At 33.4% G+C, this 26,762-nt stretch overlaps 1 protein-coding gene across 3 annotated transcripts in view; it reads left to right on the forward strand.

The window, feature by feature from the left end:
- The window catches only part of MICAL-like (protein), a 206,057-nt gene that overhangs the window by 30,021 nt on the left and 149,274 nt on the right, over positions 1 to 26,762 (forward strand). For 2 of the 3 annotated variants that reach the window (XM_089634859.1, XM_089634861.1), the window contains exon 1: positions 26,391 to 26,553. The exons of the other annotated variant lie outside the window; for it this stretch is intronic. The gene's annotated coding sequence lies outside the window, so the exon portion shown is untranslated. Of the gene's footprint in view, positions 1 to 26,390; positions 26,554 to 26,762 lie in introns of those variants that run through there. 3 annotated transcript variants of the gene reach the window in all.

Here is a 26,762-nt window from a genome sequence, read left to right on the forward strand (position 1 = left end):
ATAACTTAAAATAGACACTGGTCTGAGGCAGTCAACTCTTAGATCTTCAACATCATTATCTACAGGCACACTGATGGAACCTAAGCGCAAACCAAATACTAAGTTTGGAGATCGCGCTTTTGGAGTATCGGAGTATATTGGAGTATAGTAAAAACTCCCTCCGGAACTTAGATGCATATCAAACCCAACAGAATTCAGGTCCAAGCTAAAAACTTACCTTTTTACTCTGCGTGCGAACTATATATAAATTTTTCTAATAGACAATGAACAGTGATAATCTTAAGTTACCTCCCAGGTAAGTATGGTCCAGTATCTATCTTATCCGCCTGTACAGAATGCAAATAAATTATAATATATGTCCATTAGCAGCATCACGTTCGTTGATCAAATGCATTGTACATATAGTTTTGTATTAGCGATCGACAAATCGGTGGATGCAATCTGTTAGCCATAAGTTGATAATAGTTTGTCTAGTCTATAGTTAGTAATGAGACTGATCATTCTAGAAATATATATTATTATATGTATTTGTATTCTTTACACAATCTGTACCAATTTTGAAAAAGACACCTGAATTCAGAGCAAATCTGAGTTCATCGAACCAGAGTTACACAGATAGACAGACCCACAAGCGAAATTAGTATTTTTGTAATGATATAAGATGTATTCCAAAATTAAGCTGAGCTTGCATGTATGGGATGGGGGTGTATGATTTTATAATCGATCGATACCGATCTGTAAGAAAAACGGTTAACACAAGGACCTTTCCGCTGCTAGGCACGAGACAGCCGTTGGAACGGATTATCTGTTCAAGACATATAAGCTAAGAATTGATCACATTGAATTTTACAATTCACACTCGGTTTATTTCTTTGGTGATTCTACCCATAAGAATATACTGCATTATAATTTAAATCGTCATTTATTATTACTATTATTTATAGGTTCGTGTTTGCTAGCAGCATGGTACCTTGTTCTAAAACAGCTAATCATCAATTATCATCAAATAAATACTATCGATAGTCGTGTCTGTGCTGGTTGTTTCGCCCACACGCTAAAATTCTGGAATCAAATTGGCACACGTCAATAGCAATAAATTCCGTTCCTATCCTCGGTACATACAAGCAGGTAGATTCATAATCTTGTCGGGAAATATCTGAATATAGCCAGATTGTCTTTAAAATTCCATAAATTATGCACCGTTTTTTACTGTGAATTGTTTAAGTGTGTTTATAATAAATTTGTGGACTAATTTTATAAGCACGAATCTCCACCTGTTGTTGTTTGGTTCACCGTGGTTCAGTGATCCGACTAAATGTCACTTGGAAAGATTAATATCAATCTTTTGAGCTTTTTATAAAATTGCACAGTTCTGCTTCGTGTATTCGAATTATTGTCTGTTTTGGCGATACAGCAATATAAAGAAGGAAATAATAGTTTCGTAGTTCATACTTAAAGTGGTTGATTTTTTTATTGATTTTTAAAATAAAAATAAAATATAGTAATGTAATGTAATAAAATAAAATGCTTGGAACCTACAAACCTGTTTTATTGTATGATGTGGCTTATTAAGTACCTACTTCTAAATCTTATTTAGACAGTATATCATACCCCAGCCAGAAGAACTCCTGCCACGGTGCTACCGATACACCTGTGGAAACTAATTTGTTAAGACTTGGAACACGTGCTTTGTGGAATGTGTAAGGATTGGCAGGATTAATGTATTGGTTTTCGTTTCTCTTTTCCCGCTTCCTTTCGCTTTCGGCTTTTTCTTGCTTCAAGATTCTCGCTTCTGTCATTTTCTTGTCTCTTCTGATCTCTTCTTGCCTGTTCTTGCCTCGTCTTGGCTCTTCTTGGATATTTCTCGACTATTTTAGTTTCTTCTTGCGTCTTCTTAAATATTTGAATAAAATTCTTTACGAACAATGCCTACTCCTGAAATAGAATAAAATTGCTGTTTCCAAAAATACACTAAAAAACCAACACGAAATAAACAAACAATTGATAAAGATAAAAAAGTAAAATTGAAAAGAATTGAAAGTATATCAAGATACAATACATTAGCCCATTATGGTCATTTTTATTTGTGTAAATCGTAACAGGTGGTCGGTGCAGAGACGCAATTTGCACCTTTATGCGGCCAGCGCAGTAAGATCGCTTTTACCAAACCACATTTCGAGAGGAAAGTTCATAGATCAAAGTGACTAAACGACGAATGTACCCACCTAAAGCTAAAATTAATTTTACCATTCAAAGTTCGTATATTCTAGAGCTTATTATTTTCTGACCCAGTGCCAAACTACACGACCAATTTTGTTATAATCAGTAGATTCGTTTTTATACCAGATTTCAGTTATGACATCGATTAGATCCCAGAGCTTGGTCTTATAGTTCGAGTACAAAGCTCCCATTTGACCCAGAGGCCGGTTACCCCAGACAACTCATTGAAAATATTTTAATCCGTCATCATTCGTAACCTATTACTTATGTCGACAAGTGGAAGTACGACACTTCATACAAAAGGTCTGTTCCATACACGCTTTAAATTCATGTAACACAGTTATGTTTGTAACCTTTTTATCATGTGCTGTATTTAAATTACTTCAAAATGCGTGTGCTCGATTGGACACGCTATAAGTTCGGTACTTAACGAATTGAGTTGAGGTTGGTTTTTTATTGGTCGACGTACAATTTATTTATATTCACCTTAGGAAGATGGTGTTTGAGATGGATTTTAGAAGCTGTTTCTTCAATGTAACACCACCTAATTCACCATTAACCCATTGGCCTCCGAATTGTTTTGTACCGAAGTTTTAAATCTGCAGTGGTGTACTAAATCTTACATAACTTTTAAACTAAACATGCAAACGAAACAATTTTTTTAAATTTACTCATTCATTGAATTAAGGTATGCAAAAAATATATGCAGTTTTTTTAAAAACTAATAATAATATGATTAAACGAGGATATAAAAATATTCTTTTTACAAAAACCTTTTTTTTTCGTTTTTTTATAATTGGATTAAGAAAAGTTTTACATTAATCATACTTATGACCATAATATATTTTATTTCAATTTGGGCTGATGTTAGTCGCCCACCACGCATTTTACGAACAAGCTTGTCAATTCCTGAACCACACGCTATTTTAAAAAAAATTCAATGACGCTGAAATATAACAAAATTTCAATCGTAAATATCAGGAAAAAACTGTACCAACGGAGTCCTGCCAATTACTACGAAATGAATGCTTAATTATCTACAGAGCGATTGGCATTTAAAATTTTAAACACAGATGTCAATAATGTATCACTTTTTCGTTTTTAAGCCGACGACACCAGACCCGCCGGGACGGCGTCGTTTGAGGCCAATGGGTTAAACCACACATATCTATTACCTTCAATAATGTTTGTAGGTTTTATAGGTTTTTAATCTGATTATATTACGACTTTTAAAAGCAATCATTTATTTATCAGGAGTTAAAACTAATTATTTTTGTTGTAAAATAATTCCTTCTCTTTTGATTTATTGCCTCACTAGGTAGTCCTTTTATAGTTAGAAAGTTACTTGCCAAAATAATTAAGGATTCCCAAGCTGTTTCTTTATTTTATTTATTAGTATAATAAGATGTTTTCCAAATCTCGGGCGACACCGGGTAGGAAATAGTAACTTATTATAAAAATACTTTAACTGTTATTTGTTCGACTACTATCGTACTAGCCATTACACAACACGCAGTCTAGAGTCCAGACCACAGACATATGAATATATAGACTAGAAATTAAAGATGAGGGGTAAAATCAACTGTTGAAGAACGAAGGGGGTAAAGCTGACTGTGATTCGTCAATAAATCAATCTGACAGTATATAGGCATCTCGCATTATAATATCACCATTTAGTTCTTAAAAGTAAAATCTGCTTTTGAATGAATAGACATTTTTACATGGGAGCGCAAATTACTCGCCACGTTATGAGCAAATTTGCGAAGTCCAAATTCGGCAAAATAAATTTCTTCTATTTTCAGAGTCGAATATTTCGTTTACGTATTTAGTTAAGACACTTTTATAAATGTTCATAATTTACTTCCCAGCAACCAACCAGCTTTGTGTTTCGCGTCCAGACGTATCTCGATGTGATAGTATATGTTTCTACAACTGATCCATATTATACGATGTGAATATGCTTAAAATAAAGTAAAATAATGCTTATATATGGAATGTAATACGACAATTGGGTTTATTCTCTTTTTCACATCTATTTTTACAAGTTTTCATACCACAAGCCACCATTTTGCCGTGTTATTTCGTAAAATGAACCGATGATGCCTCGACCATAGTTCGCACAAGAATGATGACTGTATGGGGAGTGGGGAATAATACGCTTTTAATCACTTAGGGCAGGTCTACTAATAGTCATATGTCTATGGTCCAGACATACTATAGCTTGAAGCAGAGACAGACAGTCAGACAGCCCCGGCAGATGACCCTTGCCGTCTCAGTCCTGATTGACAGATAATGAAGCGGCCTTGCCGGACCGCCGCCTGACCACGACCTGTTCACTGAACACTGAACACACAGAATACTGAACATGAAATACTGAACACTGAAAACACTGAACATTGATGATGAACTCAGCACCGGCAGTCTTATCGGCAAACTTAAGATACATCATGCTCTCCAGGAATGTTGAGGGTGGATAGGCAGATACAAGAAGAACTGGTTACATTATTTTGTATGTTGAGGATGTTTTAGGAAGACATGGCGCTATCTGGTAGTTTGTAAATGGGACAGGCTTGCCTAAGGGTTTATAGGTTATTACAGTCGAAACTCTGGCGATTAATAATTTTTTTTCATACTCTTAAGTATAGTTAAAGCCTAAGAACATTACTAAACATTCAACACCGGGTGCTAGACACTTTTTTGCTCACTGTCAGTTTTACGTTTTTTTATTTTATTTTATGTACAGCGCTTATGTTTTTATCATCGTTTCAAGCGGACTTTTAAAAATAAACTACTTTAAAATATATACCGTCAATGAAAGTGAATTATAATTAATACCCATCGATGGTGACGGAATTACTCAGTAGGTCGCCGTCTTTGCAAACGTGCAGCACCCCTGTAAATTAATACCATCGATGGTGCCGGAATTACTCAGTAGGTCTCCGTCTTTGCAAACGTGCAGCACCCCTGTAAATTAATACCCATCGATGGTGCCGGAATTACTCAGTAGGTCTCCGTCTTTGCAAACGTGCAGCACCCCTGTAAATTAATACCCATCGATGGTGCCGGAATTACTCAGTAGGTCTCCGTCTTTGCAAACGTGCAGCACCCCTGTAAATTAATACCATCGATGGTGCCGGAATTACTCAGTAGGTCTCCGTCTTTGCAAACGTGCAGCACCCCTGTAAATTAATACCCATCGATGGTGCCGGAATTACTCAGTAGGTCTCCGTCTTTGCAAACGTGCAGCACCCCTGTAAATTAATACCCATCGATGGTGCTGGAATTACTCAGTAGGTCTCCGTCTTTGCAAACGTGCAGCACCCCTGTAAATTAATACCCATCGATGGTGCCGGAATTACTCAGTAGGTCTCCGTCTTTGCAATCGTACAGACCCCTGTAAATTAAGTGCTACGTTATGATCGAAGCTTTGATAATTTCTCGAGTTGTGACATGATATTTTGTAAACAGAGAAGATCTTTTAGATTTTTCAGTTTTGGTTCAAGATCGTGCATTATTTCATTTTATTCCTTCATGCTCCTCCTCCACGGGGGGTGAATTCCACCACTGGCGATGCCTTATGGCTCTCTTGTGTGGTATCACCGAAAAACAACAAAAAAATATCCGCCTCACGTAATGATCACCGTTACCACCGTAGGAGCCGCGCTGGTCCGGTCCAGACTAAATAAAGCAATCAATATGCTGTCACCTCCTGGCAAGAGCCAGAGCGTTCAGTGCCCTTCCCACGACCCGGGTCAACAGTAATGGTTGTTTTACAACGTGCCATACACGATTAAAGAACACAGTGATGTATCCATCTCCATACACCTTCTGGCAGCCTGATACAATCTGATTAAACGGTTCATAAAACTTCTTTCTTTGTTTTAAAAGGCGGTGTTTTTTTTACTGCCAAGATCAATCAAAGATTTAAACCGCCTGTAACGAAGTAATAGAAGGTCTTTTAATGCAGTTTTTAATTGAAAAATAAAACGTATTTGAACTCAAACAATGAAAAACCAACTATCAATAATTGATCATTGTCTTTTTATCCTCTCTACGAAACTCTTTGAAAAATTCGATTGGATTAGACTGCTGTTAAATTTGGCCTTGTACCTGCCGTTTCAATTTTAAGATTTGTAGATTTCATTGGTAGTATAGACACATTTATCATCAATTGATGCATTAATGATTACTGGTAAGGACAGCTAGGATTGTTTTTGACTTTACTTGTGAGAGATCCAAATCATTCTCCGATTCTAAATCCTCATAACTGTTCAATATCTAATCGAATCGAAAATCCGTAAGTCTCTCTTATTTATCTACCAATGAATCAAATAAATTTCCAATAATTCACATACCTTCCCATTCCAAATGTCACGAGCCAATGTTGCTGTTGTGAATAATTATAAATATTTAACCGTGTAGTTCAGATCAGCTGCAGGTGAAGTATTCCGAGACACGCAAAGCCCGAGAGCAGAGAGAAGAAGTGCGGAATAAACTACCTCGACTCCGATCAATAATAAAACATGAAAACATTTAGCTTTTTACCTGTTTACCGTATGCAGGTCAAGCATGAGGTCAATACCAAATATTAATGTAGCCATTTTAACGCATGCACGCAATTATTTTGATAAATACGATACTTGTTGATTCTATTCAATTTACATGGCGGTAATACAGGCAGATATTATTTGTTAATGTTTAAAGATAGTCTCCAATGAAGCAGGTAACTTATAATGTCATCTTGCCATTTGAAACTCTTATGAAGATATAACTTTTAATTCTTAGCTAGGTAATTTTGTCGTGATTCAAATCTTATTTAAATTGGTATGTTTTGATTTACACATCGTTTCAAAAATTACGCTTGAAGATATGCCAAAACTTTAACATCGTGATACCTGTCTTATTTACCCATTAGCTGTCTTATCCTGTATTAACTTCGACACGCGGTTAATACCTTGCATACAATAAAGCATGACTAATTATAATTTAACAGTAGGTACATATATGTATATTATAAGCCCTTGAGGTGATATTTCACAAAAAAACGACGCTGTACAAATCATCCAAGTATTATTATGAATTATTTTACTTCGGCTTAAAAATCTTCGCAAAGACAATCTCACCATCATGCTCAACCATTTTTATTTCTCTTGATGTCATTTAATAAAGTTTTTTTTAGTTTTTTGTACGGGGCCATGGCTAAGTTGTGGCTGGGCTATATATACAAAACATTACACAAGTTTAGTTACGACTCGGGATAAGTTAATGCTTCAACATTAATGAGGCCAAAGCCCTCGTTTCTATAAGAGCTTCTTTAATTCACTCTGGCACTTGAATTATATATCCTTGAGTCTAACAGATGTGTAAAAGGATTATTATTAAATTGATGTTATTAGTCAAATGTTTATGTTAAGTATTAGAAATAAAACTTACCTACTGATAATACCTATATTGTAAACAAATAAATATTTTTAAAAAAAATTAGAAATCTCTTATCTAACAATCAAACTAAATAATACTCAGTGTTGTAAGACATTTAGGGCATCCAGTCATGTAGAATAAATATATAATGAATAAGTAAGGGGTAGGGGAGGAAAATGCAATTGTTAAAAAAAAACATCTGGAATTTTTTAAACATTAAAAAAAACCTTTTTTTATTAGAATACTCGTGAGTTGTGCCATCTCTTGGGCCGGCAAGTAGTCAATTTCAAATATTTATTTAGTTTTTGTTCTGAGGATTTAACCTTCCTCCCCAGAGACTGGCTCTTAAACTGATGTGAAACTTTTAAAACTTAAAAAAATAATTAGTGGTTTGATTGAGAATTGTACCTTCCTTTCCAGGAACTGGAGTGAAACGTGCCAATAACTTCATCAAATGCTAATCGATTAGGACACACATTTATTTCGTATATTGATTAACTGATTTCATGTCATCCAATTTAAGATAAAAACTTGTGTGTGCGTGAGTGCCACCAAAAGTTAACAGAATGCATCGTCACCGACAATGCACGTTTCAGCTCGATTGGATGTTGGGAAGTGGGTTTTCCGCTTCCAAGATTTGCATTCATTCATACCCGAAAACAAAAGTGAAGTTCAAATAGATGTATTTTTAAAAAGAAAAAAAAAGAAAATTCTATCAATTCTTTGGAAATTATGTTACCTTAAGTCTATGTAGTCTATGGTCTAGACTTAAGAAATGCATAACATATTAGTACTTGTAACTGTATCTAAAGTTATACAACCTTAATGAGATATAAAAAGTTTTTAATCTTTTGTTCTAGTGGATGAAGCGCTATGCGTTTTTAAATATTGTGCCCCCGCATACCCAATTACCGATTCAATCTACCGATATACTATAACTTAAAAACTTAAAGAGTTATCTCTCGTTAACTCTTTGAGTTTTTAAGTTCCAAATAAAACATGTGTTATTTTTGAAGATAATATCCATAGATTTGTTATGCTGAAACGTTAATTATATGAAATTCTCTCGATAGAAAAATATTGTTAAGTAAGCTCCGAAAATTTATTAAAAATACTCTTTGTACAGTTATTTAGTATGTTAAGGGCACGAAAACATTCACAGTGTATATTTAAATGCAACTAAAGCATTTTTCGGGAGATTTTTGCTCTATTTCAAACGAATCGTTTTTATTAAATATTTTCACCATTTTTGCTTGTTTGTTATCGTTTTTTTAATATTAGCGCGCTCCCTCTAACATTCGTATTTACATATCTCCCTTTCGAACTATCTTTGAACGCTTACTACGGGGCCTTAAAACTATAGATGTATTAATTAATCGTAGTCTTAAAGAAGGAATTTTTCCTAGTTTACTAAAAAAAGGTCTTGTTATTCCAATTTTTAAATCAGGACAAAAAATAACGTAAACAACTACAGACCTATTACGCTACTAAATACCATTTCGAAAATTCTTGAAAAAACTATAAAAAAACAACTTCAACACTATCTGGAAACAAAACAAATACTATCGATGAACCAACATGGCTTTAGGAAAAATAGGAGCACAGAACATGCAATAGCTGATGTAACGGACTTTATAACACATAATCTTGACGCTAAGAAAAAAGTTATTTCTATTTACTTAGATCTATGTAAGGCCTTCGACACAATTTCACACGAAAAACTTTTTAAGAAATTAAAAAACATTGGCATTGATGGTGTAGAATTCGATTTAATTAAAAGCTTTATGTCTGACAGAACGCAACAAGTTAAAATTGACAATAAAACAAGTGAACCACTTTTAATTACATACGGAGTCCCACAGGGGAGTGTACTTGGCCCTTTATTATTCCTCATCTACATAAATGAACTGTGTGACATTAAAATTGAAGGTAAAATCGTGACCTTCGCTGACGATACAGTTCTTCTGTGTCAAGCAGCCACATGGAAAGATGTATTTATAATAGCTGAAAAAAGTTTATCAATTGTCAAAAAATGGCTAAACAGTAATCCTCTTACCATTAATACAATTAAAACAAAATACATCACACACAGTATAACACAAAGAGGCCAACCTCCAACTAACATAGACCTATTACTACATGACTGTGAACAAACTTCATTTAATTGCCAATGCGAACGTTTAGAAAGGGTAAAACAAATAAAATACCTAGGGGTTATTATTGATACACACTTACGCTGGACTGACCACATTACTTTCATCACTAACAAACTAAAACGAGTCATGTACCTAATGAAGTCCATTAAAAACATTTTCCCTCTAACAATACTCAGATCCATATATTTTGCACTGTGTCAATCCATTGCCACATATGGAATACTAGCTTGGGGAAGTGCTACAAGAATGACAATTGACCCAATTCAAAAAATTCAAAAGGCGATAATTGAAATAATCCTAAAAGTACCATTCGACACAGAATCAAGCGAAATTTACAAAACATTAGAAGTCTTGTCAATAAGACAACTTTACGCCAAATCTGCATTACTACACCTCCTCCAACACAAACTCCATATTCCAATTCAACCAAAAACCTCGTTAAAAACCAGATCCTTAACAAATAAAACACTAAACATACCGATAACACACACCACACACGGACAAAGACACTTTCAATACTACGCTACAAAACTGTTTAATTGTATGCCCATTACTCTGAAGCAACTACTAACTGCAAATACATCCGCAAACATTCACAAAAAACATATCACAGCCTGGATCAAAAACCAAGATATTTTATTTTTTCTCAACATAATAACTCCAAACCAAACATAACTAAACCATAAAAAATGTAACATAAATAAACACGTTTTTCGAGATTTTACCAACTATACTCACACTTACAATACAAATATATGCACTTACATATATGTTAATATATATTAATTATTTTTTTTTACATATTTATTATGAATATTCAATTTACAAAAAACCAAAAAATAAAAAAAATTAAAATTAAAACTTATAAAAAATAAAAACTTCAACAACACATAAATACTTGTCACACCTATACATAACCACGTAAACACCTCAGCACAGGTTCTCCTAGTGAGGTGTTCACGAAACAAAGGAAATAAGAGGAAATTAAAGGAAATAAGAGCGAAGTAACAAATTATAGGCCAATATGCATAATGTCTTCTTTACCCAAACTTTTCGAAAGCCTAGTACTAGACAAGTTGATATCTCAATTTAAACGAGTAATCTCACCAATTCAACATGGATTTATTAAAGGAAGATCAACGCTCTCCAATTTAATATTATACACTAATGATATCGTTAATGGCTTTATCACATCATATCAAACTGACTCCATATATACTGACTTCAGTAAAGCATTTGATAAAGTAAACCACAGAATCTTAATACGTAAATTAAAATTGTTGGGAGTGAGAGGGAGCACGTTTGAATGGTTTAAGAGTTATCTGTTGGGAAGGTACTTAGCGGTAAAGGTTGATTCATTCACTTCTTACAAATTTGCGGCATCAAGTGGAGTACCGCAGGGATCTCATCTGGGCCCAATATTATTTTGTTTGTTCATCAATGACATAGTAAATATTTTTAGCAAAGTCAAAGTTCTGTTATTTGCTGATGATTTGAAGATCTACAGAATAATTAAAGATGATAATGATCGCGCTATTTTGCAGTCGAATCTGAATAAACTATTTGCTTGGTGTTCAGAAAATGATTTGCAACTAAATATTAGTAAATGCCAGATTATTAGTTTTTACAAAGGTAAAAATCCTCTTAATTTTTCTTATTTCATTAATGGCGCTAATCTTCTTCGAGTTTCACAGATTATAGATCTCGGTATCTTATTCCACGAAAGTCTACAGTTTAACTTACACATCGATGAAACTACTAGCGATGCAATGAGAATGCTCGGTTTTATTTTGAGAATGGGGGCAAAGTTTAAAAATGTGTTAACTTTAAAACATTTATATTGCTCATTAGTACGAAGTAAAATAGAATATAATTCAACAGTATGGTCACCGTTCTACAAAGTCCATTCTCAAGCCTTAGAAAAGGTACAAAATAAATTTCTTCGGTACATCAATTTTAAAATTAATATTCCCATCGAATTTATAAATTATAATAACTTACGTACCGAAACCAGACTTCTCAAACTATCGGATAGAAGAGTTCTAACTGATATATTATTTTTATTCAAAATTATCAAATCTCTCATTGACAGCCCTGAATTATTGGAATTAATTTATATGAATGTACCTGCCAGACAAACTCGAAGCATAGACACTTTTAAATGTAACAATAACCTCAATACTAACTACTCTTTGTACTCACCAATTCCAAGAATCCATCACCTTGCAAACAAATATTGTAAACTTATCGACATATTTGGTGTTAATAACTTTGAGAGTTTCAAAAGGCAACTAATTTTAGAACTTTTTGCTAGTTATTAACTTGTAGTATTTATTAGCTTTAAAAAAAGGTCTAGCCTTCTTACTTTGATTTACTTTACCATATTATTTTCTAATTACCTTATGAGTAAATTATATCTAGCTATTTTATCCATGTACATGTTACACTTTTATACATATACTGTCAACTTACTATGTAAAAGCCCAATAGGGCGTTAATAAATAATAAATAAATACAATATTACTCACATACAGTATCACCTTCTCAAACCTACCTTACACACAACATATTATAGTTATAAGTTTGAAATGTATCATATATAAATATAAATAATTATGTGAAACTGTAAATTATATATAGAAATAAATTTAAAAAAAAAAATAAAAAAAATAAATGAAGGTAAAGCACAAATATTAAATCTGGGTACGGTTTCAGTGATATTATCAACAACGATCTTTTTGGCATAGTCCGTTAAAAGCATAATATATTTCCACATTTAAGTCATATTATATGTAGGAGTTACTTTTATTGTTCTGCCACTGAGAGCTTCATTATAAACTCCCTTTCTGATTCCTGCGTCGTTTGCGAGAAAGAGGGAGAGCTTGCGATGAGATACAAACGGAATGCCTTTATGAGCTTTTACATTTTCGTAATCGTACATTAGCGGCGGCAATCTGCTCTGGCCGAGACACGACCATGGCTCTTAGCATATTTCGCTCTTAATAATATGCAGATTTTTAAATTTGGTTGCAACATTGTAATTTTCCACATTGTAACATTAAATGAAACCAGTGTAGAAGTTGTGGCTCTTAGCATATTTCGCTCTTAATAATATGCAGATTTTTAAATTTGGTTGCAACATTGTAAAGTTCCACATTGAAACATTAAATGAAACCAGTGTAGAAGTTGACATTAATATTCCCAATGGCAGTGGCGTAGAGACCAACTACCCGCCCCCCTGGTGAGTTAACTCGTGCCACATCCCTTTTAAGCGAATATTGTGTTTCTGATAGTCAAACAGCTTTTGTAGAGCTTTAGTATTGATGGTGCCATTTAACTTTCCGCAATTCGTTGTTTTTTCAACATTATTCTCTCCCAGTTTTACAAGTCGACAAGCACGATTCCATAAAGCGCTGTTTTGGTCAGCTTAAAAACCAAATAGGTAAATAATATTTAAATATTTTATGTTAATTATAAAAATATAAATATCGATTTCACACAAGCTACCATTGCGCCAAAGGGAACGTTCTCTATTATCTGTCCAAATAATATATAGTGTAAAATCCTAATTTAAATCAAAACTGAGAATTATTAGCACCGCAGTACAAAAAATGGGTTGCTAAAGGCGATGCACTGCGAAATAATCAAATATCACGTGTTTTTGTTTTGAAATTTTTTCCGCTTAAAAATATTATAAATGCCTTAATTATTTACTGCGAGTAGAACACAATTGGTCTTTGAAACAGTGAGACGTTTTATAAGGTCAAAAAAAAATAAAGTATTAGACCTATACAAACTGTTTTTAACTGCAAAAACCTTCTACTCGCGAACCCCTTGTATCTGTTATGGTGTTATTGTATAATATGAAGAAAAAAAAATTCTTTCCAAATTTATCATTATAAATGGAAAACATTGTATTATTTGTGCTTGAACTTCACAAAATAAAATAAAACAAACTTTTTTCCGAATTTTTTTTTAAAATAAAAACGTACTTAGCAGGAATTTCAACCTTATCGTCATCTACATAAGGAGGATTTTTGTTAGTGACCAGATTCCGAATATTACACGACGTGTAATATATTATACATTCGAGCGTGAGCATGAATTGAATGTGCAGTGTTGAAAGTTTAAAAATGGCATTTTTAGACCTGTTCGTTACACCACTGACTAATGTTAATGATTTCTGTTACTTTGTAACACGGGAAGGAAACTGTGTTAATACTATTAAACTATTATTATTATTTACGCATTACACATTGCGATTCGCAGCGCGCGGTAAATAAGACACATTATAACCCAAGTTATTCGAAACGTAATCTTGTAAATTCACTACAAATAAAACTACATTTTCTACTGCTCACATTCTTTTGCAGTGATCATATATGCCTAATCGATTTTAAAACGAACCAGTAGCTTTTGCTTGAAGTAAGCTGGGCCGGTGGTCCTCGTACACAGCGATTGATGTATTATATTCTCTACGTACGCAACGCGATGCGAATTGCGTAGCCCTTCATTCGTTATCCTACCTATTACCGTACGAAGCCGACTGCGACGTATGTGACCGACGTATTTCCGGCTTAAGTGTTATTTTCCTTCTGACCCTTTAACACCCCAATAATTTTCATAAACCAATCCAGGGTATCTAGCACGGTTGATCTATAAAGAATTTATCCATAATATTCGATAACTTGTCATCGTTCCCGAGCCCAACTGCAGATGGCTAACACACAAACAACAGTACACGTCGAATGAATTAAGACCACTTAGTCGTTGTGAAGTGTTGTTTGTTCATTGGTAACCTGCAGTCAAGCTCGGGAAAGAAGACAAGTTACCGATATTATCGATAAAACCTTTATCAATCGACCGTGCTAGTTACCCTGGTCTTGGAATGTTTCTAATTTACACGCTGAGCTCGGAGATACTTTGCTAGTTTATAAACTTTACACGTTTAACATCGTTAATGAGAGTTCAACGAAAATCTTTTATTCATAATGTGATTGGGACGTTGATTCAGATTACCAAAGAGTAAAACTTCTCCTAAACAAAGCGGGAGTATCCGTGTGACAACAGCCGTACAAAGCTGAACACATCATCACGTGTTGAGATTGTTGTCAGATGTAGAAACTAGGCACCGAGAATAATGAAGACTCTTGTCCGACAATTTCTTCTCAGTGACTGTTGTCGTGTCAAATGTTGTAACTTTGTTACTAAAAGTTGATGACAATGCCTTTGTAGTGGTTAGGTACAGCCTACAAACAAACGCTTACAAACCTGGATGTATCCCATCTGTAAAAGTTTAGCGTGCGTTTGACAAAGTTCCGTATGTTTACAATTACTATATTCCCACGTGAATAAATACAGGCATTATCCCATTAACAATACACATTGTAGCCTGCAACCTCCCGAGTTCGTCGACACTGCAAACCATGTGAACTTGTACGCTGTACACTGTACACCCGATCAAAACTTTTGAACCATTAGATGAAAAAGCGCATGAAAAAGTTTGACACAGACAGGCCATTAACTCTAGGCTTATCGTGCTTTTATCAACTTGTGTTTTCTTTCTATCGTATGAATCGAAAAATATTATTGACTACAAAATGAAAGCTTCAGTTAGTCACAATTTTTGTGTAATTCCAAATAAATACGAATTACGAAGTCACATAAAATTTCACGCAATTCTTTTCACTTTTATCTCGCTTGTCATCTCTTCAAATATGTAAAGCCATTTATTCTCACTTGAACTATGTTATCAGTTAAAAATACTTAATTACACACGTTTGTAGCACTATCGAGGTTATAATTTCCGTCTACTTTCCAATTTTATGTCGGCGAATAAGAGTGAAAACGCGAGAAGATTAACATGTAGATGTAGGAAGTTACATGGTAGGTTCCTACGTTGGTTGATACTTTGCTCTGAACTGGAGGAGAGAGAATAGGGACAATCACCGCCGAGATTCAGCTCGCTAAATGAGAGATATTCTCGATAGTAACCACAATCCTCAGAGTATAAATCTGTGGCATTCAACAACAGCCAAACCAAAAAAATAACCTCCTAAGAAACATCACGCTATCATTGTGGACGTTAGTATGTTGTTTTGATAACTTAATTAACTGTACGGAGAAAAATACGTTTTGCTAATTTATTAAGAATATCTTCAAATACTTGTTAATCCGGTTAAAAACGGGATTGCAGGCCATTTAAGGGTTTCCTCATAAAATTTTAGAGAAAAAAACGAATATGTTAACACTAAAAATCCTAATATTTCCGCATTTCGTTATTATATACTATCAAGACCAAAATTTTATCAGGGAACGGTCTGCTATCCCGTTTTTAACCTGATTCAACACCAACTGTTAACGAGTGTTCCGTTCATATACGGCGAGTTTCACGTGCACCGATGCACCGGGGATAAATGCTGCTAGATCCTTAGAGCAGGCTCCATTAAAATACCTGTAGAATAGACATACGTACTGCTTTTATATTAAAAAATCAAAACAATATTATTTTTATTCCGCAAGAAATTTATTTCTCCTGTAATTTTTTCATAGCCAACATAAGTACCACCACCACCAAAAAGTATCACAAACGAACTTGCAGATAACAAAAACAATGACAAATGTAGCAACAATGGCGATAGCCATTCTTTGCAGAGATTGAAAGTTATAATTTCATGCAATTCATTGTAATAATAATTCGGAATCCACAACGAGAGTATTCACGATAAAAATTTGGGAGATATTTACTGAAATGAGTAAGGATAAGTTATACTAACTTCGTGTCAAAAAGGTACATTTTTTATTCTAATTATTGCTACCTTACCTACATACTCGGTAGATATGTAGATACCATGTGACTCGCACTGAGAAAATTACGGCAAGTTCCTGATAAACTTTTGGTAAGTTTTTATTATATTGGAATAACTAATTCTAATATGTCCATGCATCTACGTTTGTCCAGGTAATATATTTATAATGATGAATGCGAAAAAAATATGATTTTTATGAACTCGTATTCCGATATCGTGATAATATATTTGTATTTCAGGAAGAGATTAGTAATACTCATTTTTGTCCTTGTATATCCGGAAAATCACGGATTTTCGTTCGTTATCTAAAAATAATAAGTATGTATTTTAATTTTAAAAATGTAATGTGGATTTATCAATTTTTCTCTTAATTAAATAAATTATTCTTTACAGCATTCGCTATTTTTGTACATTATTTTTACCGAATTTTATGAGAAAAGTCTTCTGCATTACGAAATTTCTCTAAATTAATGACTATTTGTTTAGTTCCTTCTGTTATTCAACAACATACCATTGATTTACAATATTCTGATAACAGTGTTCGTATTTTCAATATTAAATTTATTCATGTTTCATTTTGACATGTTGCTTGAACTCACTCATGCGTAGAATGACACATTCTCAATTACTGTATTTAATTAGAAATGTGTCATTAAGCACTTTCCTCTGTTCCGGAATTTAAATGTCTTATTAATTATTGTCTAACGGTATGTACTTTCCTTTTTTATTTCATTTCACGACGGCCATTGGGAATTATTTTAATATGATCTGGCAACCTACTTGATCACATGCAAGTACTAACAAAGTACCAACCTAAAGTCATATTAATGGTAGTTAATTACATGCATATCAATAATTAATGGTTTTCTGATGGTTAACGTGACCATCAATTGTATTTATTATTGATACTATTTAGAGTTACGCAGTCAAAATAATTCCAAAATAATATGTTGATTTCATGATTATAAGCTTACGTTTTACTTTATGGGAAGAGAATAACAGTACACTTATTGATATGAAATAGTGTTAATTTATTAAAAATCAGGTCAATTACTCGTTTTCCTGTTAAAAACAGGAATTATTTGACAAACTTTCAATAAAGCATGAATTTTTTTGAGGAAGTCGGAACACGTGTTCTTCAAAATAATAATATTTTCGCTTTCCATTATATTTATTCGGACAAAGGCCATCTGCGTGTACACGTGTTCAGATATATTTAGAATTACTAATATTTTATTAGGAAATGGTACTCATTTTTCGCCGTGTACGTACCTCTTTTTGGTGATAATTCTATGCTAACATTATTTGATATAATCATTAATTTGATATGACTTCGAATGATTCAAATAATATATAAAAGAGAAAGTTTTTGGATATTTATTTATTAAACTACCAAAGTAGGTACCAGTTTAAACTACCGTATTACAGATTGTAGGTATGTGCATTCAGATAAATGAAATCACGTAAAAGTAGTTATTACGGTAGACTCTCAAAGCGGCTATTTACAATACCAAATGTAAGCCAATAAAAGTACCTAGCAATAAATTATATAAAACATATCAAAGTACCAGAGATGCAGAAGAAAAGAAAGGCTCGATAAAGTTCTGCTATCAGAATATCTAGTAATTAAACATTCTAGGTAGGTTTTGTCTGCCTTGAAGTTGAAGGGAAAGGTGCAGTTGAAACAGACAATTTTCTGCTAATGTTAGGTATCAAATTTCTAAAAAATCACGGGTCTAATTTAATGAGTCGCACTTGTTTGGTGTCGGATCAGGTTGACAGTACCTAGACCCTATAGTCAACAGTCAATCTCTCCAGCAGACGTGAAACACGTTTCTCCGTAGGCTCTTGCGAAAGCAAATTTAACCATTTACTGTAATATTGATTGATGTTTTCAATCGTTTAGTATTTTGATGTTTATTGCTGGTTTTATGGCTTTGTCTTTCTGACTCAACTGAACATAAACATGGACATGTCACATTTGACAAATAATCTACTTATTTACAGGTATATTATTCGTACATCTTTATCCCACAATCTGAATCTTTTCACAGCATGACAATTTGCGATATCTTTGAATAAAATGCTTGTATGACGATAAATAGTATATTTAAATAAACAAGTTATTTTTATAGCTCAGTTACCGTTGTAATGGTTGACAATATTGGCGTTACGAAAATTGGTCAATTATTATTATTATAAAAAGATGCCTGTCGAATAGGTACTTTTATAATTTTCCCCCATTTAAACTCAATAGGACATTTGCTGCGCGTTTTCCTCGTGTTAGTAATATTTTGCGTGATTCACCTGGGCCGTTTGTAGAGACGTCGGAAATATTAACAACCTCATCACTCAAATCAAATTATATGAATATCCTCATGCAACAATCGGGGACATGGAACTTGATATTATTCAGATGTTGTTCACAGGTTCTGGTTTTGAACGTTGAAGTTTTCCTGCTGACTCAGGGATATTCCACATTTACGATTTGATCTCAATCGTCACTCTAACCGCGTCTGTTTATGATCGTGGATCTTTATCTAAATGCGTTCTGAACTCTGCCTCTCCAGTGAGGAAAACAAAAAATAATCCACGTTTGCAGTGACATCATGCCAGATTGCCATCGTACGCCATTGCAAATCCTGGTGACATCCATTCAGTGTATACACATCTATGGTGACATCATGAAATCTAAAAACGTGTGTTCCATACACTATACAGTTCCCAGATCTTCTGGCGGAGCAGACTTTACAGTTGATCTAAACTTCAACTCAAAGATCAAGGACTCGGGTTCGATACTCGGGATGCTATTTGGCAAACACGTTGCTATACTCATTACGGAATCAATTGATTAAGTCGGTTACGTGGTGTGACATAATCCACGCGTCTTGACAGATGAGCTTTGCTGCGTTTGCTATTCATAACATTGAGTTCAATGCCAAATTAAACGAAACCAATTGTAGAGTTGTGCGACATGTTACGTAAAGTTGTTGGATCATCGATTGGATCAGATGAACTTGTCTTTTTAACATTAATAATAATATAACACAATGAATCTCAACATTGGGTTGCAATCTTTTATTTCGTTGATTGGAGTTAAGTCCTTTTAGGAATTAAAGTTATTATTCTCAATTAAACGTTCTTATAACTTTGCACTATTATTATTTCACTGTAAGATACTTTATTAATCTTTTTAGTACCGCAATCTATATCTATATCTTAATAACACAAGTGAGCTCCTAGTGTTTTCCTACACAAAGAAATATGAGTACTGCTGATTTATTAAAATCCTGTTAAAAAGGTGACAGTAGGCCATCCTGCGTTTATATAATGAAGATATGCGAAAATATCAGAATTTTTATGAACATGTGTTCCGAGATCGCTATAACATATTCGTGTTTTACTGAAAGTTTATTAGGAAATCTATCAATTCAGTCGTTAAAAGCCTGCAATCCCGTTTTTAACAGGAATAGGAATAATTTTGAAGAGATTTTTAATATTATTTTTAATGTTAAACTATGTTTAATGTTTAATGTTTAAGAGAAAATGTTATTTTGCACAGCACAAAGAATAACGTATTCTTTTTAAGCAATAATTATTATAATAATTATAAATTGAAAAATCTATTAAGTAATAATTGTTGAATGATAAAAAATCTGTACATATTGAATAATTTGGCGAGTTTTTTAATAAGCCGACGTAGCACAATTGGTAGAGCACCTGACCAGCAATCAGAAAACTGCGGGTTCAATCGTTACCCCCGTGACACCATGGAATGATTTTTAACTAGGAAATTTTCTCTTATTTAATTACCCGTCAAAAAAATTTCCCCAATGTGCAATTACCTATGTTTTTTTCACTTCAGTCTGTATTTAGTATAATATTATCTCATATTTTGCCATAATTGGCAAGAAATTACATTATTTATTCCATACTCATCAGCCTTTAGCGGCGGCCATCTCGGTTCAGTGTCCTGGCCTTGGGGATCTAGGAGGTATTGGTTTTATCCCCGTCGGCGGCATGTATTTTTTCCCGAAAGATTTTTTCATTTTATAGCTGTTTCAAGCCAGTAATTATTGTAATAATTAAAATAAAATAACTTTTTTTGAATACCACTTTATTATATATAGGTTATAACCAACCGTTTTCAGTTCAACCCGAACCTTCATCAGGGTTGAACTGAAACCGGTTGGTTAGAAATATATATAATAAAGTGGTATTCAAACAAAATTATTTTATTTTAATTATGTATACCCACAAAGTGTTTGCTAAAAGTGAAAAATTTGTAATTATTACTTAAAAATAGATTTTTAATAAATTAGCAATATTTTAAATGTATTTCAAGTATGTTTTCCTTCATAAAGCGACTCTGGCACTTTTAGTAAAACTTATGTGAACCTATGATTCCAATCGTAGTTTCAATAAATCTTTATTACCCTGTAAAATGCTAATGACGATAATAGTTCATTGACTTTTATACACATTCTGCAGTAAAGCAGAATAGTCAGAAGAGTCATTTATGAGTATGACTAACCAGAATAAACAACGTTGAGTTTTACTTCCTGTAAAGATAGAAAAATATTGCAACGAAACATCGCGTTCTTTGTCATAATATAATATTTCAGCTTGCTAAATTTGAATACATTTCGGGGCAACAATGGCTGGGTTTTTAGTTTTTTTAATTCGAATGGCCCGCTACAGAAATCGGCTGTATGGAAAAGCTGGTGGCAGTGTGGCGATGCTGACTGATTAATACCGGACAATCGAACGTACGTAATGTGGCACATTGAATTTTGATCAATTTAAATTATCCATTGTATCGCAAGAGCAATTGATTCTATTACCAACAATGCGTGATATGGAATCTGGTATCTGGTATCTTGCCGTCTTTGGGTGTTGGGCTGGACTTGCTTACATTGCTTTATCGAATGTCGATTCGATGAATCTGATTCAATCAATTACCATGGCAACAGAGTAGGAATGCTCACTGTCAATACTTTAAAACTAGATCATTATGATTCCATCCCATCCAACTCTATCAACACAATTCATATAGACACTAAAGCAGAGTTTATTTCAGAGCTGGCCCACTTCACTTCGCTTCACTAGCTCTGGCAAATGAAAAAATCCCCATACAGTGCTCATCAAATTTTACAGTACATATTTCCTTTATTTACAAGTCTGAATAAAGAGACGATGTATGAATGTGTATGAGGCAAGAAGTGTGTGCCAAGACCGAGTTGTTTGGCGGTTCGTCCTCTCTTGTTAGTTGGTACAAGTCTGAACCTTTCAACACCTCAAATAATGCATTATTTTTTGTACATATTTGACTTCAGTTTAGCATTGTTTGATCTCCTTTATTTCCTCACTCCCTCCAGCCTCACAACATACTCCCATTTGGGATGCCTACTATAAACTATCTATTTTTGGCGTGTAATAATAATAATAATAACAATTATAATATTTGAATTATTCGTATATCGCCGTTTTTCATGAATGTATACTATAGACTAGTCAAACTATTATCAACTTATGTTCAACAGATTGCATCCACCGGTTCGTCGATCACTAATACAAAACTATAATATTTACACTGCATTTGACCAATGAACGTCATGCTGCTTTAGAATGCATCATTATTTATATATACTCTACACAAGCAGATAATATACAGAAAGGGAGGTCACTTTAGATTAACACTGTTTACTGTTCATTAGAGAATTTTTAATACAGTTCGCACGCAGGAGACATTATTGAAACACATCAAATTGGAAATGCCATCATTAATTCTGGTTTTTTTATTTTAATAATATATATTTGTGTTCTTTAATGAGCGTGTCTAGAAGAAGAAAATCATATTTTGTATAGAGCGGAATAACACTACATGATTAGAATTTATCTTAATAAGTATTTATCTTGATAAGTTTAAACAATTGAACAAATAAAACACTATTCAATTAATATTACAAACAAATTATAGTATCATGTAGTAGATATTATTGTTTACTAATTCATCTTCTAAATAAAGCGCTGATGCGGTTGAAGGCACAGATATTCATATTTCAAGAAATTTCCTACACAAGATGAACAAGTTTTTATAGAAATGCAAAACCGCGCTTCTCATTTTGCATCCAAGCTCCTATCTTGTATGTTAATTTCTAGAATTAGAATCTAATTTCAAAGGAGAAAGATTTCTTTTACTGTCTTATCAAAGATCGCCTTCACCAGATAGAAAATGTTCTCACGATATTAAATCCAATTCAATCAAATAATGATTGAGAGAAAGATTTAACTGACCATAAATGTGTTTGGGATTGGTTTTATAAACATGGAAGAAATGGCCGGTGACATTAGAAGTCATATTATACCAGATAATAAACCACAACTTGAATGTTAATAATTGAAAAGCTTTGATCATGTAATAAAGATACCCATAGATATAAAAGTAAAATGACTTTTGAAAGTTAACATATTAAATATGCAAATTGAGCTGCAAACAAAGATGTTGAAGCTATCTATTTTAAAGTTCGTATATAAGTCTATAACATTCTGTGACACACAAGAAAGTTTTCTTCGTTTTGTATTTACCGACAGGAAGTCGATTTTTAAATAGACAAAAACTCTGCATTTTTTAAAGAAAGTGTTGACTCGAAAACCACTCTGTGATCAAATGTGTACCAATATCGATACAAAGACTAAAACCTTTCCTGTAAACCTTAGAGTACTGTTGGTTGATCGGTTGGTGTCGAGTCTTGAGCTGGACACACACGACAGAGCTATTTGAATGCGTCCATTTGGACGAGGTCTAAATTAGGGGGACACACGCAACCGAGCCAAGTCACGCCAGTTTAATTGATGAAGATAATATTTTACAAATATTAACACAGGATCAATACACAAATCGCGGGTCAAATCCCGGCGTGCTCAAGTAAATTTTATTTGTTTCACAATTTAATCATTTAAAATAGTATAATAGCACGTTCCAGAGTAGAAGATACTCTCCGTATCGCCCTGGTGTAAGAACACCATTCAGAATTGAAACTTTGCTTGAAATGGCTTTAGTCGTATTTGGTGACCAGATCTAAATAGCCATCCCCATTATCTTCAGCCTCACAACAAACCCCAATTGGTTGGCAGCAGTTGCGACTCTTTTAGGGTATTCACATAATAAAATGGGTTTATTTAATAGCGCGATCATTTCTATAGCACCGTTTTCGTTTGAAAATCACTTTAAAAGCGTTTAGTAGCAAGAAATAATATTGGTAGATACATAAAATAGGAATATATTTTTCTATCATCTATTTTTTGACAAAATAACGTCCGTTTGAAGTTGCGACTGGAGGTCTGAATTCATACCGAACGGATTTTGGCTCGGCGATTAAACGAACGGCAGAGCCTGTAAGTCATCGGCGCGGAAATTTTTCACAGTTTTTTGGCTCGGCTCGGTGGATTTTGGACTCTCCGAATATCAAGCGGAGCGTGTCAATCCACGCCGAACCATCTGAGTTTTCTCAACACGTGGATGATTTTCGGCTCGGCGCGGGGCCATTTGGTTTGTTGGCTCTGCCGTGTGTGTCCAACTTTAGGCTTTTGCTCAAAGCCGCAGCTGACAATAAAAATGAAAGTTTTACCGTCAATTGCCGTTGATTGTAAGATCGATAGTTTTCAATGGTAATGCTATAATTTTATCTATTATTCCCGAGCGGAACTAATCGCCAGTTATTTGTAGCATTACATTTAGAGAAATTATATCAGTTATTATTGTGTTTATTATTTGTAATTGTTAGCTTAGCTTTCAAATCTTATAAATACAATAAATAATGCACTTTTCAATTTGCTCAACAATATTACATGCTATATTGACGTTCCATCTAAAACATTCATTTTAAAATAAGGCAGTTTCACTCATATATTATATACAATGCTGTATACAAATATCTACAATTATGTGGAAAGTTTTACATTGTTAGGTTAGGTTAGGTTCTTATTCTTTCTCTGTCTTTGAATACACTATAGATAATTTATAATATACTAGCTCGGATCAGTGAAAAATCACGGGATATTATAATTTTTGAAGTAGGATTTGAGAAAGTATTTATAAAAAAAAAAAATCCTCAGAATCACTGTCTTTCCAAGACAAACATTGTCAATTTTAGAGACCGTCAGAAATTTACCGTTAGTAAACATGAAAAACTACCACATATGTGAAAATTTAAACAAAAGAAATACAAATTTAAAATTTGTAGTTATTAATTGATTAAGAAAAATATACTAATTTTGGTAGGTGCCTACTTTATCGCTTTTCTCAATTGTTCTCACAATGCGTTTATGTTGTTTACATAGACTAAATACAACTACATCAATGGTTGTTTACCAATTTGCTTATGATTTTTTTTGCTTTTCTCTTGTTTTTTTTTTTCTACTTAATCCCTATTTTTTTTTTTTGTTCTGTATTGTGTGTGAAACTAATATTTTGGATTTAAAAATACCTGTGTAGAATTGTACCTATTTCCCACTTATGTACTGTACTCTAAATTCTTCCCGTTCTAAAATGGGTTTTGAAACTCAACGAGATTGCTCTTGCATGAAGTAAAAAACGAAATATAATAAAAATTTTAATAACTTAATTTCAAATCAAATCCAAGTTACAGATTTCATTGAACCGACGGAGTTACGACCGAAATTAGTATTTTTATTTTTATTTAGTCACAACCGAAATTAATAATAAGAACTGAGTGATATATGTATATTATTATACTATTCTAAGTGATACTGATAATGTATTATATAAAATATCAGGTACCTTCACAGGCATGAATGTAGTGCCTACCTCTACCTACCTCGTTCTAAAAATAGAATACATTTTCAATTTAAATTTATAAATCACAAAACAAAATACATAAAACTCATAATAAGTAGGTACGTACTTATGTAATTTTTTATCGGTCTATTGGCTACAAACGTAAAACCTGAATGGCCTATAATATTGGCGTCTTTGATTATGTGAGTGGTTTATTTATGGATCATATTATGTAGTTACATATTCTAGTTACCTACATAAAATTATTAATTATAGTAATAATGTCCACCGGTAAGAGAATATTACCAAAAGGGGTGGGGCCGGTGACAGACTACCTACTTCAAAATAGCAGTTTTAATTTGCAAAATGCTTTGGTAGAAGCAGGTTTATTGTTATTATTTCGTTTAGCATTTATTTTTTTAAAATATTTAAATACATTTGCCCAATTTTTACATAGCGTACGCCGTATAGCTTACCTATAATTATGAGTATATTGACAATGAATATTGCTAATATGTATATTTATTTCGAGTCAGTACCTACCTAACCTTTTTGCTATTTGATTTTTTAAAAATTGAAGTAAGTTGGTAGGTATCTACTTAATATTCGTACACCAGATAAAAATAATAACTCAAACTATGTATTTATCTACGTATTTACAGAATTGCGGTAAGTTACTTATTTATAACGTTTATGGAAAATGGCAGATAATAATGAAATACAACAAGAGTGTAATTCCCTTTTCTCTAAAACTTTCCACCAATTCTAAATAAAGATTAGATTCGTTCCTCTAAAAATAAATATTAAGAAAATAATCAAGCTCATCGATCCGACGAAAAGGTGGTAGGTAAGTAAGGACTAAAAATGCACACATCGAGAATGGTTATGTTTTGTTATACCTAGCCGTATTCACGGTCATTCGACGTTCACTCAACTCGGTCGGTAAGGCAGGAATCTGCTTCACATTAGTCTGACGTTAGCGTTCGGGAGCTCGGTGTCACGTCGGTAGTCCGAGCTGATTTTATATCGTTTTTATGTATAAAATGTCGCGGATACATCGATTAAAGTGTTAAATTACAACAATAATGGTGTGGCCTTCTGTTGGATTTACCTGCAAACTTCAGTTATCTCTGGAAACATAATATAGGTTGTGATTTGTCATTTCTTGCGCACGCGTAAAAGTACTAACACGAATTTGTTCAAAATCGGTTGACGTTACTATGTTGTGAAGTGATTTTTTTAGTTTTATATAAATCAAAACATTCAAATGCTTATAATTTGCTATGGGTTGAGCGTTTTGGTGAACGCTATTTACTCAAAATTTTATTCAGAAAGTTCCCGTATGGTCATAGTACC

Source organism: Hesperophylax consimilis, chromosome 8, assembly GCF_061612785.1.
Source record: "Hesperophylax consimilis isolate HC1 chromosome 8, BYU_Hcon_1.0, whole genome shotgun sequence".
NCBI lineage: Eukaryota > Metazoa > Arthropoda > Insecta > Trichoptera > Limnephilidae > Hesperophylax > Hesperophylax consimilis.